Here is a 16,315-nt window from a genome sequence, read left to right as displayed (position 1 = left end):
CCCCCCCCCAAACCAAAAATCAAACTTTCTGCAATTATAATTTATAAAGACCTAATGAATCCAAAGTGAAAATCTTATTTATTATTCACGTAGAGAAATCCACAGATATTTCCAAGACTCTCCATCCTGATGATTGCAACAGCTCAGGCCTCATTAGGTGATTGAGGTTAATTAACTGTAAACTTGAGACATATTACTTCACTCTTCCATGCAGTTTCATTCAAAACATCCTAATCTGACCCAGGCAGCCCCGTTAGTCATATATTTGACACTAAAGGCACTATAAGCAAGAGGATGCAAAAGTAATGAAACTTCCCTGTGCCAGTGGAGAGATGCTGGGTTTTTTTGGAAGCGGCTGCACGCACGTGACGGAGCTGAGCTGCCGCGGCTCGCGCTTGCCGTTCGTTAAACCAGGACGGCGGAGAACCGAACCGGCTGAGACTCATCGCGCGGAAGAAATAGACGTTTTCGCGGAAGAAATATCCGAGACAATGGACGGTTATGGGCTTTCGGATGATGAGCTCTTCTCCTCCTGTCTGCTCAACTTCACCTGCGAGGATTCATCTGAGCAGGTAAGAGCCACTCCTCTCGCCTGCCTTACGATTGCTTTTATAAGCCTTTTATCACTCCTAAGTACTTTTAACAGTTTATTTTTCAGTTCTGTGAAACTATATTAAAGTGTAATGATTTTTTTTCATTTTGTGTTATGTAACGTTTAAAGTTCACTTCCAGAATGAAAATTCTGTCATCATTTACTCACCCTCCATTTGTTCCAAACCTGTATGAGTTTCTTTCTTCTGTTGAACACAAAAGAAGATATTTTGAAAAATGTTGGTATCCGAACAGTTGATGGGCACCATTGACTTCCATAGTATTTTTTTTCCTACTATAGAAATCAATGGTGCCCATCAAGTGGAGGGTGAGTAAATGATGACAGAATTTTAATTCTGGAAGTGAACTAATCCTTTAATATCGATCCTAAACACTTACCGGTAAGCAAAAAGAAAAGCGCTCGAGTTTACACTCTAAAAAATGCTGGGTTAAATACAACCCAGTGCTGGGGTTAAACATCTGTGCTGTTTGGGCTGAAAGGTTGTTTATGTTGTGAAATTGTAAAATTCGATATAACTTTACACAGAAAAGGTTAATAAGCTATTGTTACACAGTAAAATACGCATTAATGGATTATCCTAATTTACTTTCATTGTAGATGCCACACTGTAACACAGATTTTTATTTATTTTCTTCTTCTTTTTTGTTTTAAGACAAAGTTTGACAAGTCTTGAATAGTCCCAAAATGCAAATTCTGACATCAATTACTCATCCTCACATAGTTCCAACTACGGCTGCAAAGGGGTGGAAAATTTCAGAAACTTTCCAGAATTTTTGGAAAGTTTCTGGAAATTTTCTGCCCCTTTGCAACCCTATGTCCAACATTGATCAAGGTGCATATATAGAGCCTGGCAAATATGGGAAACAGAAGCTCAAATGTACTTACTAGACGCACAAGCCAGTGAGGTTTGTTCTTGTATGTTAAGCAAGCAAGCTTCAGCTTCTATTTATCATATTTGATGTGCTCTATGTATGTGTGTCAAAGTTTTGGTGCAAAGGACTTTCAGTGGAGGGACAGAAATCTCTCAGGTTTGATTAAATATGATTTAATTTGTGTTTCGAAGTTGAACAAAAGCCTTATGTGTTTGGAATCACATGAGTGGGAGTAATTGATGACATAATTTCCATTTATCGGATTGAACCCAAGTTGTATTTCTTTTTAATATAGTTCTCAAGCAGCAGATATGAGCGAAGGGTCACCAGTCACACTGTGTGCTGGACCGCCTCTTGTTTTGTCAATCTGATGCAGTTTGCTTTCATGCGATCATCAATTCACAACGTGAATGCCTCGATGAGGTTACTTGGAGATCAAACCCCTCTTCATGTCCTTGATATCAATAATGAACACAATTGACTGAATAGGAAAATCCATAGCAGCAATCACATCTATGAAATAAAAGCAAGGAGCTTCATCGTCCTGTTTTGAAAAGCAGCAAAGCGAAATGTGATTTTGGTACAAATCTACAGAGATGTAAGGTATGGATCTGTGTGTCAGACTCACTTTGACATCAGTGCTCTAGAGATATTTGAAATGAAATTGCATTTGACACATATCAGTTGAGACGTGCTGGGCAAAGTTTAAATGATGTACGAGTCTGTTGGTTGGAAAAGGCACGTGATATACAGGAGTATTGGATTGTACGATTTCATAGCGTACTTAAGACAACTTATACTGGAATGTAGTGGATGGATGAAGGCATTCAGTTGATGTTTGTGTGTTTAAGCACTTGGGAAATAAGCTGCTCACCTGAAAGTTGTGAAGTTAAGAGACAGATCTTTTTTCTTTCAAAAGCGTCAGTTTTTGTAGTTTTCCGTCATTACATTGTAAAGCGCTTAATGTGGCTTAATGTACTAAGTGCTATTAAAGGATCAGATTTAGTATACACCTGATTAATGATGCATAATTTATACAGGCAAGCAGATGAGCCCAGAAACTGTCTGAATTGCACTTTAAGCATTTTCTTTATAATGGTTTTCTATGGGAAGATGCTTTACGTGGAACTTTGTGTGTTGCGTTCATATTCTGGGTTCATCTGTTTGCCTGTACATATCTGCTTTATTAATAAGCTGTTCACTGAATTTGGTTCTTCCACTGTATTAATGCATTAAGCCACATGAAGCATTTTCTTTATAATGGTTTTCTATGTGAAAATGCTTAGCGTGCAATATAGTGTGCGTTGCGTACATAGTCTGGGCACATCAGTGTGCATGTATATATAGCATGCATCATCAGTAAAGTCTATACAGAGTTTGGTCTTTATATTGGACTTGCCAAAATGTAACATGCCATATGATTGCACCATCAATAACCCCCCAAGGATTCACTGTTTAATTGGTGTTCAGCCCTAAATGTAGAAAGGTAATTAAAAACCAGAAATGCTCCTCATTTCGAACCCAATTGCTGGGTTTGTCCCTATTTTACCCAGCACTGGGTTGTATTTAACCCAGCATTGTTTAGAGTGTACTTCACAAGGCCTTAAAACTGATCGCAAATATTTTGGTGGCAAGGTGAAGATGCCACACCTTTACTGAAAGTTGTTTGAAAATGCTGTCTTTATGTAATAAGTACAAATATAATGATATAGCTGAACTATTTCCATGAAGTTCTCATGCACCAGAGAAACAAGTGTGCAGCCATTTTTATTTACAATGTTGTCTTTGAACTTCTGTGTTTGCAGTAGCTCTGTATATTTCTATGGCGTTGCTGTCAAAGAGTAATTAGCTGGTGAAGTGGGTTTACTTTTTGTAGTCAACGAAATTTATCATGAGCATTGTAATTTATGAAGCAGATGTCATAACAAATGTCAGTAGCCTTGGAAGATTTTAAAATGAGCAGTTCGTTCATGAATCCGTAAGATCTTACCTTCATGCTGTGGAAATACAAACCAGATGACAGAAGACAAACACGGTTACAGTCGATGTAAACACAGCCAATCCATTAATGTTAAAATACACAGTCAGCCAGTTCAATATTAGGCTATATACGTGCTGACATGTTACTAGTGTTAGTGTAGTTGAATCGCATACTAACCTTGTCTGTATAAAGTTATGCATCCAATATAATTTCATTGTCAAAACGCAAATAAAGCTGGTTAAACCTGGTAATTGCACAATGTCCGTGAGGGAGGATGACGTAACTTCCTTGTTTCCATTGATCTGATAGTTTACTAAGCCCTTGACTGAAATAGCAGAAGAATATAATCTTGCCTCCTTCCAGTTGCCTGTGTGCATTCATAATTGTCTGACGAGGAAACCCAGCCAAAAAGTCCCATCAAGTCGTTACCGGAGACCAGATACGTGACAACAGCGCCCAGAGAAATGACACTGCTGACAATGAACTAGAAGTTAGAAGTTATAACTAGAATAAGTGACAGTCTATACACCTATGTGTCAAATAATAGACATTTCTGCAGAAGAGTTAACAGAAATATGAGCAAAAAAAATTTGGCACAATGTAATTCTACTACAAGTGCTTTTTGGCCTTATTTTTGTTAAAATCAGAACTGTGAAAAACAAGAAAATATTGTGGATAATAATTGCTTTTTTTAGTCTCAATAACATTGAGTTTCCCTTTTTGCTAACAATGTAGACAAAAGATTGTGTTTATGCAAATTAATCTTGAACTACTAATAGTCAGTGCTCTGAATCACATTGCTAGTGTGCAAATAATAAAAAAGTCAAATTTGAACATGCCACATGATTGCACCATCAATAACCCCCAAAGGATTCACTGTTTAATTGGTGTTCAGCCCTAAATTTAGAAAGGTAATTAAAAACCAGAGATGCTCCTCGTTTCCAGAACTTCCAGAGCCGATTATGCTGCTAATGCACTGAGCTCCTTCACTGTCCACGTGCAAGCAATCCGCCGCTGGGACCCACCCAATGGGCTGAAAGCTTCCCAAAAATGCTTTTCCCTGAAAAAAGGTTGACGAGCTAAAGAAAGAAAAACTTTAAAGTGTGAGAGAGCGCGCTTTTGCCTTCTGCTGCCTTTTTCCTCCTGTCTCGGATGGACTAGAAAAATAAATAAATAAAAATAAGTGCAATGTTGACACACTGTGTCCTTGTGGCCAGATTATCCACTCATGCCTGAGCAGTGGGTAAAGCCTCTGCATTATTCAGTCAGCTGTGCGTGGCATGCTGGGGCTGAGAGAGAGACGTGGAGAAATGCTGGGAGTTTCTCTCAGAGTGAGGTTCACTAGTTTAAGTTGGACTTCCTGTGCTTGCAGCGCAGGAGGGATGACAGGTTCATTTATGAAGTGTGCTGTATTCTCTGGGGAAGCTCAAGTTTTGTTAGTGAGTAAAGCGTTTTCAAGGCCGTTGCCGCCTCTGCTGGAGCGCCTCTTGAGGCTGCTGTCCAAGGTGCTGAAATTTTAATATTAAATTTCACATGTGCCTTAGAAACAGTTGTCAGCCGTTCTGTACTCTTAAAAACTACATGTTCATTTTTTGCAAGTGTCCTGCATGTGGCCTGACAGTCTTTCAAGAAGCGGACACAATGGAAGGCCTTATACTTTGTTTAGCTTTCATCTTGCTATTCTTGTTCATTTACTCTATACCTGTTTCTTAAAAAGACTTATGTGAACAAGGCATTAATACAACTTTATGATTCAATAAGGTTGCAGAAATACAGATATATTTGCTCTTTGTTTTATTTTTGTTAGTATGTATATTTTTTTAATCATAGCCATTTTTTTACAGCAAATGGTATACACTGACATTTTTTACTTTGAAGCAATTTTCACTCAGAAATTGCTAGTAAATTTCACAAATAATTGTAAAAAAATGCAATTAACACATTGAATTAAACATGAAAATTTGCCAGTGTTTACTGTTATACATAAGATGTATAATAATTTAATAAACACATGTATTTAATTTATAAAAACATTTATTACATTGCATTTATAATTCATATAAATTAACATAGCACTATAAAATAAGAATACACTGGGAAAAAAAAATGGTATGGAACAATTTGCACTCAGAAATTGCTAGTAAATTTCACAAATAATTGTAAAGAAACTACAATTAACACATTGAATTAAGCATGAAATGTTGACATACATTTTCTTTTAAAACATACACCAAGAATTCTTATTTACAACTTTGAAAAATATTTGTTGCAGTGTAGAATAAACTGAATTCTGCATAATTGTTAATTTTTTATGATTTATTTATACATTTGAAAGATACATGGAAGCCCGTTTCTGCCACTAAATAAAAAAGGTAATAGTGACTTTTTATCTCACAATTCTGATTTTTCTCACAATTGTGAGTTTACATCTCACAATTCTGACTTTTTTTCTCAGAATTGCGTGATATAAACGCGCAATTGTGTTACAAAGTCAGAATTGTAAGAGATAAACTCGAAATTGAAAAAAAGGTCTCTTTTTCCTCAGAATTGGACTTTATAACTTACAATTGTGAGTTTATATCTAACAATTCTGAGAAAAGAACTCAAAATTGTGGAAAAAAAAGTCAAAATTGTGAAATATAAACTTGTAATTACGAAAAAAAAAAAAAGTCAGAATTCTGAGATGTGAATGCAAAAAGTCGCTATTACGTTTTTTTTTATTCAGTGATGAAAACGGGCTTCCATAGGATACGTTACAAAGGGAGAAAAAAAAAAAGACAACAGAGAAAATAATCACTCAAATAATAATAATAGTAATAGTGAGCAAACACACTAAAATACACTATAAATATAAATACACTAAAAAACGAGAAAAGGAAAGAAATACATTCTGAGTACAATCTCACATAACTACAATCCTACATTACATTAATCGAGCAATACAGAATTGGTAAGTACATAAAGACTAGATATAAATAATTAATTTATGCATTTAGCAGACACTTTTATCCAAAGCGACTTACAGTGCATTCAGACTACACATTTTTTACCAGTTTGTGTGTTCCCTGGGAATTGAACCCACAACCTTTTGCACTGCTAACGCAATGCTCTACCACTGAGCCACAGGAACACAATATGATTTGTCATACTGTCCACTCCAATTTTGTAAAGTAAAGAACATCCCTCACTGACAGAGTCAGAAATGACCAGCAGAGTCAGAAAGGCTACGAAGTTTGAAGAATGCTCTTTATGTTCATTTTATTTCAATATTATAACAGAGCATTCTTAGCTATTGAAGTGTTCATAATAAGCCGCTCAGTATCTCTCATCATCAGATCATGTTGTCAAATAGAGGTCCACAGGTGCCTAACCAAAGTGTCTTTCAGCTGAAATCATCTCATCGTAGTGTCTTTTTTTTTGTGCCATATTGCCGTGCCATGCATGAATGCCTGTCTAATCAGACTCCTCAAAAGAGCTGCGGCATGTTCACTGCTGACCTGTTAAACATCTTTTTGTGTCTGTCTGCAGTGTTCGAACTATACCGTGGACTTTGGGGGAGCCCTCTTGTTTTTTTTTTTATAACGGGGGGGGGTTTGTGCGCTTGCACGTGCCTCAAGAGGGCTTACAATGATTTACAAAGATACATAACAGCTACAAGTTGAGTTAACATGTACTAAACATGAGTGGAATTTGCACCGCAGCGCCCCCACACCTTGATGCTCATGGCAAGAATAGCATGTATAGTTATCTTTATTGAAGTGAATTAGGTTTAAATCGCCGTCATGAATGAATGAATGATATTTTTGCTATTTTACACATAATAATCCACGATGATCACATTACACAAAACTGAAATTGCACGTCAAAATAACACATTGTCAATATTTTTTGAGACCCCCCAAAATTTCACAAATCACGTTTTCAGGGGAGCCCATGTCTTATTAAGGGGAGCCGAGCTCCCCCTAGCTCCCCCGTAGTTCGCACCCTGTCTGTCTGAATTGTTTGGTGTGTGTAGCATGACAGTCTGAGCACATAGCAGATGATCTAGAGATGTTATAAGAGCACAGAAGAAACAGACTGCTGAATTATTCGCTTTCAGTCAATCCACAAGTGCTTGAATTAGAAAATGAAAAAGTATTTTATGTTTTAATGTCAACAATAAATATATACAATACCATTCAAAAGTTTGGGATCAGCAAAAAAAAAATATTTTTTTAAGAAGTCTCTTAAGCTGCATTTATGTGATCCAAAATATGATAACAACAGCAATATTGTGAGATATTATTACCATTTAAAATACTGTTTTTCCATTTTAATATACTTTAAAATATGATTTATTGCTGTGATCAAAGCTCAATTTTCAGCATCATTACTCTAGTCTTCAGTGTAATATGCTGATTTATTATCAATGTTGGAAACAATTTTTGATGTTTCATATGTTTTTGGGGAACCTGTGATACTTTTTTCAAGATTCTTAATAAAAGAAGAAGAAGAAGAGCATTTATTCAAGATATAACTCTTGTGTAACAATATTCACTGCCGTTCAAAAGATTGGGGTCAGTACATTTTTTTTTCAATTAATACTTTTATTCAGCAAGGATGTGTTAAATTGATAAAAAAAAGTGATAGTAAAGATTTAGTAAAAATTGGAGGATCACGTGACACTGAAGACTGGAGTAATGGCTGAGGAAAATTCAGCTTTGCATCGCAGAAATAAATTCTATTTTAAAATATGTTAAAATAGAAAACCATTATTTTAAATTGTAATAATATTTTACGATATTACAGTTTTTTTCTGTATTTTTGATCGAATAAATGAAGCCTTGATGAGCAGAAGAGACTTCTTTCAAAAACTTTTTGTGTAGATACATTGTTGTTTTGTTGATATTAAATACTAAAACGTTTAACATTTTACAACTTATACTTAACTACTGATGATTTTAGCCACTATATTGCACCTTAAAACATCTATGCATCAAAAAGTTACCAGTTTATATAATATTTCCACAGTGAGCAGCAGAAAACTCTGACTCGCTCACGTTCAGGTCAGTAGGTTTGATGCTTGTCCTTCAAAATATCAGGGCTTGTTACAAGAGAAAAGCAGCAGCAGTATTATGAGCTTGAGGATACCTGTGTGTTGTCAGTACAGAGGGCATGTGTTTGATGACCGTTTACTCTAAAGCTGATAATCGGCTCTTAAAACCGGCATTTTACATCTATGAAGCACAAAGAGTATCATCTCAACAGCACCTTAATTGCTCTCTGTAAGTTCAGGGTATGTTTGTGTGTGTCTGTGTATGTTTGTGTCTGTACTGCTGTTGCTATTGAGACGCTCATCACATGTCCACTTTATAAGACAATACCACCATTAGGTGAGTTGGAGAACTGTAACTGCTGCTTTATACAGAAAATAAAGCAATTACTGGGTTATAATATAGAGTATTTTCCATGAATTAATAAATGGTTATCAGGAGTGTGGCATTTTTCTGATCAGATTTGTTTTTCAGATGTTTGCTTGATTATTTCATGTTGCTTCATAAAAGAATATAATGCAAAAAAATGTTAAAATGTTGTTGATAAAAGGTACCTGAGTATAAAATATAAGTACTTTGATGCTTTTTAAGAGTCCTTCAAAAAAAATCTGTTTGTAATATAGTGAAATATTAGCGATATGTACACACACACACAAAAAATTGTTCAAGGATGCATTAAATTGATCAGAAGTGACAGTAAAGAGATCTATAATGTTACCAGAGATTTCTCTTCCAAATAAATAAAAAGTTTAAAAGAACAGCATTTATCAAAGAATTTTACATTTATCAGACACTTTTATCCAAAGCAACTTACAGTGCATTCAGGCTATACATTTTTTTTTACAGTATGTGTGTTCCCTGGGAATTGAACCCAAGACCTTTTGCGCTGCTAACGCAATGCTCTACCACTGAGCCACAGGAACACATGTTTTTGCACAAACAAAATTTTATCAAGAATTTTATAAAAAAAACAAACAAAAAAAACGTATCACGGTTTCCATATAAATATTATGCAGCAACAGTTATAGTTAACTAAAACTAAATTTATTTGAAACGAACATTAAATGAATTAAAATATAAAAAAAAAACATGAATTATTTAAAAAACAATACAATATTTTATTTTGGCTAGTTGCTTAACTTGAGTTACTGAAATAACTAAAACTGAAATAAAAATGAATAAAAACTATATTTAAATAAAAACTAAAGAATTACAAAATGAGAAAACCACACAACAAAATTCCCAAAACATTAACTAAACTTAAACTGAACATGTAAAAATAAAAACTAATTCAAAATTAATAAAAAAAAATAATAAATACGTATATTTAAAGAAACTACAGAATAAAAAATGACAAAACCAAACAACAAAATTACTAACATTAACTAAAATAAACTGAACACGGAAAATGTAAAAAAAATACTAATTCAGAATATGAATTTAAAAATATAGTAACTGTAAACGATTAAACTGTAATCATATTTCACATTAATACTGTTAAATAATTGCTGTCTTTTTTGAGCATAAGACACTTCTCTCATAAGAACTTTAAATGTAACATTAAAAAAAAACGTAACTATTCCAAGCTTTTGAAATTTTTTTTTTATATTGGTAGTTAGATTACTAATATATATATCTTTTTAAAAATATTAGTCTATCTTATTTTTATCGTTATTGTTAGTATTTATCATGCTTAGGGTATAGAATCTAATTTTATGAAACAACTAATGACTTAACATTTGGAAATCTAATCAAAATAATGGGTCAAGAATGAGATGTTAATCACATCTAAAATGATTTCAGGTTCATTCATCACAAGTCAAGCGCAATGCACCGTGAGATACAGATACAACATTCGCACAGTAGATGCAGTGAGAGTGGTATGGTAGTATGTTATTCTGAACATCCAGTGCTTTTTACTATAGTTTTTCTGCTCAGTTACTCATTCAGTGAGATTTAGAGACCTGCAACTACTGTCCGACCACCTTTATTTATTCTTTTCCTAACTTAGCCCATCAATTAACATCAGTGGGATTCAGCAGATCAGCAAGTATTGCCGCAGTCCAGGCTTGTTAAGTCCGACTCTGTGGGGCTTTGATCCATAAGACTGGGTAATGCTGCACACAAACACACAGGACGCTTGACCCGGTCTGTGCTCTCTCTCTCTCTCTCTCTCTGTGTCACATACTGAATCCCCCTTCAGCAGAAAGAGAGTCGGCTAATTGAGACCTGCAGACCTGCAGGGAAAATGGTCTTCTCAAGTTATTCCACGTCACTTCCTCTGAGTCCTCAGCACAATCCAGCCCGTCTGTCCTTCTCCATTAACTCCGTCGCATGCAAAACCAGGCGTTTGTAAGATGGATAGCATGCCTTTAAGTCAAAACAGCAAATTGGTACTCATGTTCGGTCTTTCACACGTTTCTAAATGAACGTCGTGGCTAAAAACAATGTGGAGTGGAGCGCATCATTCAGACAAGACAGCTGGTGCTTTGCATGTTGTTATATTGTAAATAAACGCAGCGGCAAAGGCAGATTAATATGATCTGAGTGTAATAAGATGGTTTATGGCACTCGCCGGCCCTAGAGGCCAATAGTAAAAGTCATGGCAAGCTGTCGAAGGCAAGGCTAGAGGCCTGTTTAACCGAGTGAGCTTGAATGCGACGGATTGCAGACGAGCACTCGGGCACACTCTAAAAAATGCTGGGTTAAATTCAACCCAGTGCTGGGTAAAATAGGGACAAACCCAGCAATTGGGTTGTTTTGACTCAGCGGTTGGGTTACTACTCAGAAGGTTGGGTTAAACATTTAACCCAACCGCTGGGTCAAAACAGCCCAATTGCTGGGTTTGTCCCTATTTTACCCAGCACTGGGTTGTATTTAACCCAGCATTTTTTAGAGTGCAGATCAGGGAGTATGGTTTGTTTTATTTATTTATTTTTTGTTTGTTTTGTTTTGTTTGAAATTGAATCGAAAGCTATAAAATTGTAGAGTTTTTTTTTTTGTAAACATTTGATTCAAACCTGCCTTAGTAACTTAAAAGTACTCCAGTTAGAGTTAATCCTTTCACTGTAAAAAAAAATGCTGGGTTAAAAAGGGACAAAACCAGCTATTGGGTTGTTTTGACTCAGTGGTTGGGTTGTTTTGAACCCAACCGCTGGGTCAAAACAACCCAATAGCTGGGTTTGTCCCTTTTTAACCCAGCGCTGGGTTATATTTAACCCAGCATTTTTTAGAGTGTCGACTTGTGCAGTCAGATCTGTGTGAAACTGAAAAAAAATCAGATTTGATTTTACACCATTGCTCATGTTGCCACTGACCCAGATAAAAGGACTGGCTAAATGACTTTTGGGTTTAAAGTGATAGTTCACCAAAAATTAAAATTGTTATCATTTACTCACCCTCATGTCATCCCAAACCTGTTTGAGTTTCTTTCTTCTGTTGAACACAAAAGAAGATCATTTTGAAGAACCAAACAGTTGATGGCAGCCATTGACTTCCATAGTATGGCAAAGAAAAAAAAATACTGTGGAAGCCAATGGCTACCGTCAACTGTTTGGTTACTAACATTCTTTTTATTTTATATTACAGACATTTAAATAATTAGAAGTACTTACTTCTGTATCACATCAACACTGATATCTGGTAGCAATCTTTTATTGCATTTTTCTCCCCATACATTTATCATATATCTTTTGTGAAAAAGAAGTACACTTTAGCATACTTTTAAAAAGAGTACTTTTGCAAACAATATACTTAACATTCAGTTTACACTTAAATATATTATTTTAATGTGTTCAGACACTTACTGTAATTGCATGTTAATTGCAATTAAATTAAAAGTAGTTTAAATTTACATTAAATGCAATTAGCTAAGCTCTTTTAACCCACTTAAGTAGGACTTAAGTGCATCTTTATGTAATTTCATAATTACTTCTATTGTCTAAAATGTGGTTTAAGGTTATTGCTGAATGTACTGACAAGCATTTATGGTGAAGTAAAATATATTATGTAATATAATAAAATGCCATTTCTAATGAAACTTGTATGTCATGTATTTAAATATATTTGTAATTAGACATTTGTAAAGATAATCTACAATTTAGTTCATTTAAAATATATCAACTTAAAAACTAATATTGAATAACACACTACAGTTAAAATTACAATACAGTACTTTACATGAGCTTTAGTCAACACATCAAAATAAGTGGATTTTTTTAAGGAAAATTCACTCAAGTGTGTTAAGAAATATAGTCATGAAAGTCTCTCTTTAATCACTTAAGTGGCCTTTTATTTCATAAATGTTATATTATCTGCAAATACAGTTTTTAAACGTATACTTTTAAGCAGGGCCGCTGTTGGCCAAATGGGTGCCCTAAGCAGAATTGTATTGTTGTGCCCCCTCCCCCAAATATTATGGAAATAAAAAATAAATAAAAACACCTACTATAGGTGTCAAAATAGAACTTTAATAAAACATAAAAGTAAATAAATAAATTGTAATTAAATTGTATTACATTTTACACTAAGTGCAAATAGCAATGGATTCTATTTACACTAAGATAAAATAGCAGGATTTTCTTAGCGATATGTTATTTACACCAAGTGCAAATAGCTATAGATTCCATTTACACTATGATAAAATAGCAGGATTTTCTGCTATTTATACTACTTATTCCAAATAGCGGCAATTATTTGCATCTCAATATTGTAGTAAATTATAAAAGAGTATGCAATAATAACGTACTGAGTGTAAATTATAATTTTAATTCAAATAAAAAAATAGATTTTTTTGGATAAATGGATGCATTTAAAAAAAAAAAAATGCTTTTCCGATGCGATATGAGATTTGAAAAGGGCGAAAATAAATTCGGCAATAGGCAAATTCGAACTTGGGTCGATGGCGTCAAAACGACTATGGCACTCACTTTACCATCCATGCCGCTGGAGCTGTTGCTTGCCAATAGTCTTTTGTAGTGTTGACTAGTCCAATCACACGTAGGTGGGCGGAGTTAGTGTAAATAGCTTCTGCCAACAAGGCGGGCTATTTGCACTTAGTGTAAACAGACACTCCGAAAATCAACACTGATATACGTCATCTGCTGGAGCTTTCCAAATTTCCAAATTGACAAAGGCACACTCCTGCTTTTCTGGAGGCATCGTATGATAATTAAAACATTAATTACCGTTAATAAACGTTATTAACGTCAACAGCCAAAAGCAGGCAGTATTGCTTTTAAGATTTGAAGTACACTACAAGTGTACATTCAGTACAATTAAGCTCACTTCATTTTCGTAAGGTCTCCCTCTAGTTTGCTGGCTTTGTTATGTGACTGCGTAGTTCTTTGATATTTGGTGCAATAAGCTTGCGCAGGAGAAGTGGTAAGACACAATGAAAGCCGATCACAGCGACGCGACACAACCACAGCAATCCGAAGATATGTGGAGCAGAATTTTGAACAAATGAAAATAGACAAAAAAAAGACTTTTTACCTACCAATAATTGTGCAATTAGATTTCAAAGATACATTTTTGTATTTGCATGCAAAACAAAAATCTGACACTTTGGTTCGGGCCTGGTGTTTCACGGAGACGTTGGATCTCCTAACAGCAGCTCCTCACGACCATTTAAATTGCAAATTACTTTTAACACTTGCAATTCAAGCGCACATTTTGAAGACACTAACAGTCTACAGAGAGACAGTTTTAAGTGAAAATCTTCAGAATGCCTTGCTGCCGGTCTGTCTTAATGGAAAGCCATTAATGCTGGAATGCCTGAACAAATGCTTCGGCTTGCAGGAATCGCATTTGTTATTGAAATGGGTGGCACGCTGCTATTTTGCACATATGGACATGAATAATATCCCCAAAATCCAGCAAGTTTATTTATGGCGAGAGGCTGTGTGTCTGTCTCCAGTGTTTTATTTGTTGGGTGTATTCAGTTGCTGTGAGTCCTGACATCCTTGTGTGTGTTTATTTCTTTATTCTTTATTGCTTAGCAGTGGCAGAACAATCGTCTCAGTAGTCAGTTTAACATTATAGACCAGCTAGTACTGCACTCAAAAAATAATTAGGCCTAAATGTAAGATTTACGTACTTGAATTGCATAAAAATGTCAATCTGTTTGGATTAGACAGTTTGACATAAGCTAATAAACTTAATGTGATGCATATTTTTAGGCAAACATGCAAGAAACAGGCAAGGTAATTTCTGTAATAATAAACTCAATGTGTTTTAACCCTCATGTGTTCTGGTCCAAAAAACTAAAAACTAAAAATAAATAAATACTTTTTTGGATTTCCCCCCATTTGCTACACTTCTGGCCTACAAAAAATGCTTATACATTTCTCATTATGCTATATTATTACCAAATGAATCCAATCTTTTTATCAGCTTGTTTTCTTCCAGTTAGAACTGGTTTTGTATTTCTTTTCGGAATTGATTGGTCTCATTGATTTAAGCTTACGCAGTATATATTGCCAAAATTATCCACAAATAATGCTTTTTCACTCAAAAACTGAGGTAAAGGATTTTCAGCACAACACAAGCGTTAAATACACAATAGCCAGGTTTCAATATTTATCATCAATAAATCAACATGCATTTGAACCAACTGAATATTGCTTATTTCATAGCTAGCCATATTTTAATCATGCTACTTTTTTTTAATGGAATAACTAATTGTTTTCACAATGAAAATATTTATGCTGATTCTAGGTGATTATAATCAATGCATTTTGAAAAAAAAAAAGATTGAAATAAAATAAAATAGATGCAAATGATTAATAAACTATGCTATTATTTTTTAGTGCAGAAATTTTAATGTTTCTTTTATGTATGACTACAGATATGCTGATTCTAAACAATTCTAATCAGATTTATTCTGATTCTATTTTTTAAATCAAATAGATGCAAATACTTTATAAAACTATGCCATTATTGTTATTTATTTATTATTATATATATTTATATATTGTTGTTGCTGATTTTACTTCAAAATAAGCACAGAAATGTTAGAAAACCCAGCAAAATCTCCCCCCCCCCCCCCCCGTTTCTTACTGGTCTCATTTATGTGTGACTGATAAATATGCATCACATTTCAATTTATTAGTTTGTTTGTTAAAACCGTGTAATCTAAATGGATGGAAATTTTTATTGCAATTCAAATACATAATAATCTAAAAAATAATACTTTTTGAGTCTGTTCTATAGTGCATCTTCTATTTCATTTATTTATTTATACATTTATAAATGTTTGTCATAGAGCTGCTGAAAAAAGCCTGTCACCTTGACATCCATGTGTCTTTTTACCCATGAGAGCGACCCCCATCCAGCAGCGCTCCAGGAAACCTGTTTAAGGTTTAATCTCAAATGCTGATCCTGTACCGTCACATTAGCTAATGAAGAAGAGCGTTTGGAAGCGCCGGCTCTCAAAATGCTGCAGTGGCACTTTCATGGGAACACCTCGTCCTGTATGTACCTCACAGAGGACAGCAACAGTCTATAGAGCGCAAAAGACAAAAGAAAGAGAGAGGGACTAGTCACCTTACCCAGGGCTCATTGTGACGGCGTAGAGTCACCTGAGCGGCCCATCGGAAATCAATAAGCTCACTCTTTAATTGTGTAAGAAGAGAGATTCTCTGTTTACGGCAGCACATCATCTGTTTGGACAATTTGACTTTGGTTCCACTCCTCATGATTGCTGATCATTGGACAGACTATGATAATGGACCTTTCCATCTGTATTTCCAGACTATTTAAAATGCAAAGAGCCAGGAAAAAAAAACTAAATACAGGTGTTTGGTATGAGAGCAAA

General features: G+C 34.8%; 1 long non-coding RNA gene across 1 annotated transcript in view; it reads right to left on the bottom strand.

The window, feature by feature from the left end:
• Positions 1–6,234, bottom strand: part of LOC107699614 (uncharacterized) — a 17,485-nt gene extending 11,251 nt beyond the window's left edge. The window contains exon 1 of the long non-coding RNA XR_001635475.1: positions 6,224–6,234. This is a non-coding gene — a long non-coding RNA (uncharacterized LOC107699614). The remainder of the gene's footprint in view (positions 1–6,223) is intronic.
• Between the last annotated feature and the right edge of the window lie 10,081 nt (positions 6,235–16,315).

Source organism: Sinocyclocheilus anshuiensis, unplaced genomic scaffold (assembly GCF_001515605.1).
Source record: "Sinocyclocheilus anshuiensis isolate Anshui unplaced genomic scaffold, SAMN03320099.WGS_v1.1 scaffold1007, whole genome shotgun sequence".
Taxonomy (NCBI): Eukaryota; Metazoa; Chordata; class Actinopteri; order Cypriniformes; family Cyprinidae; genus Sinocyclocheilus; species Sinocyclocheilus anshuiensis.
The sequence above is the reverse complement of the archived record's forward strand: the minus strand, read 5'-3'. Positions and strand labels throughout refer to the sequence as shown.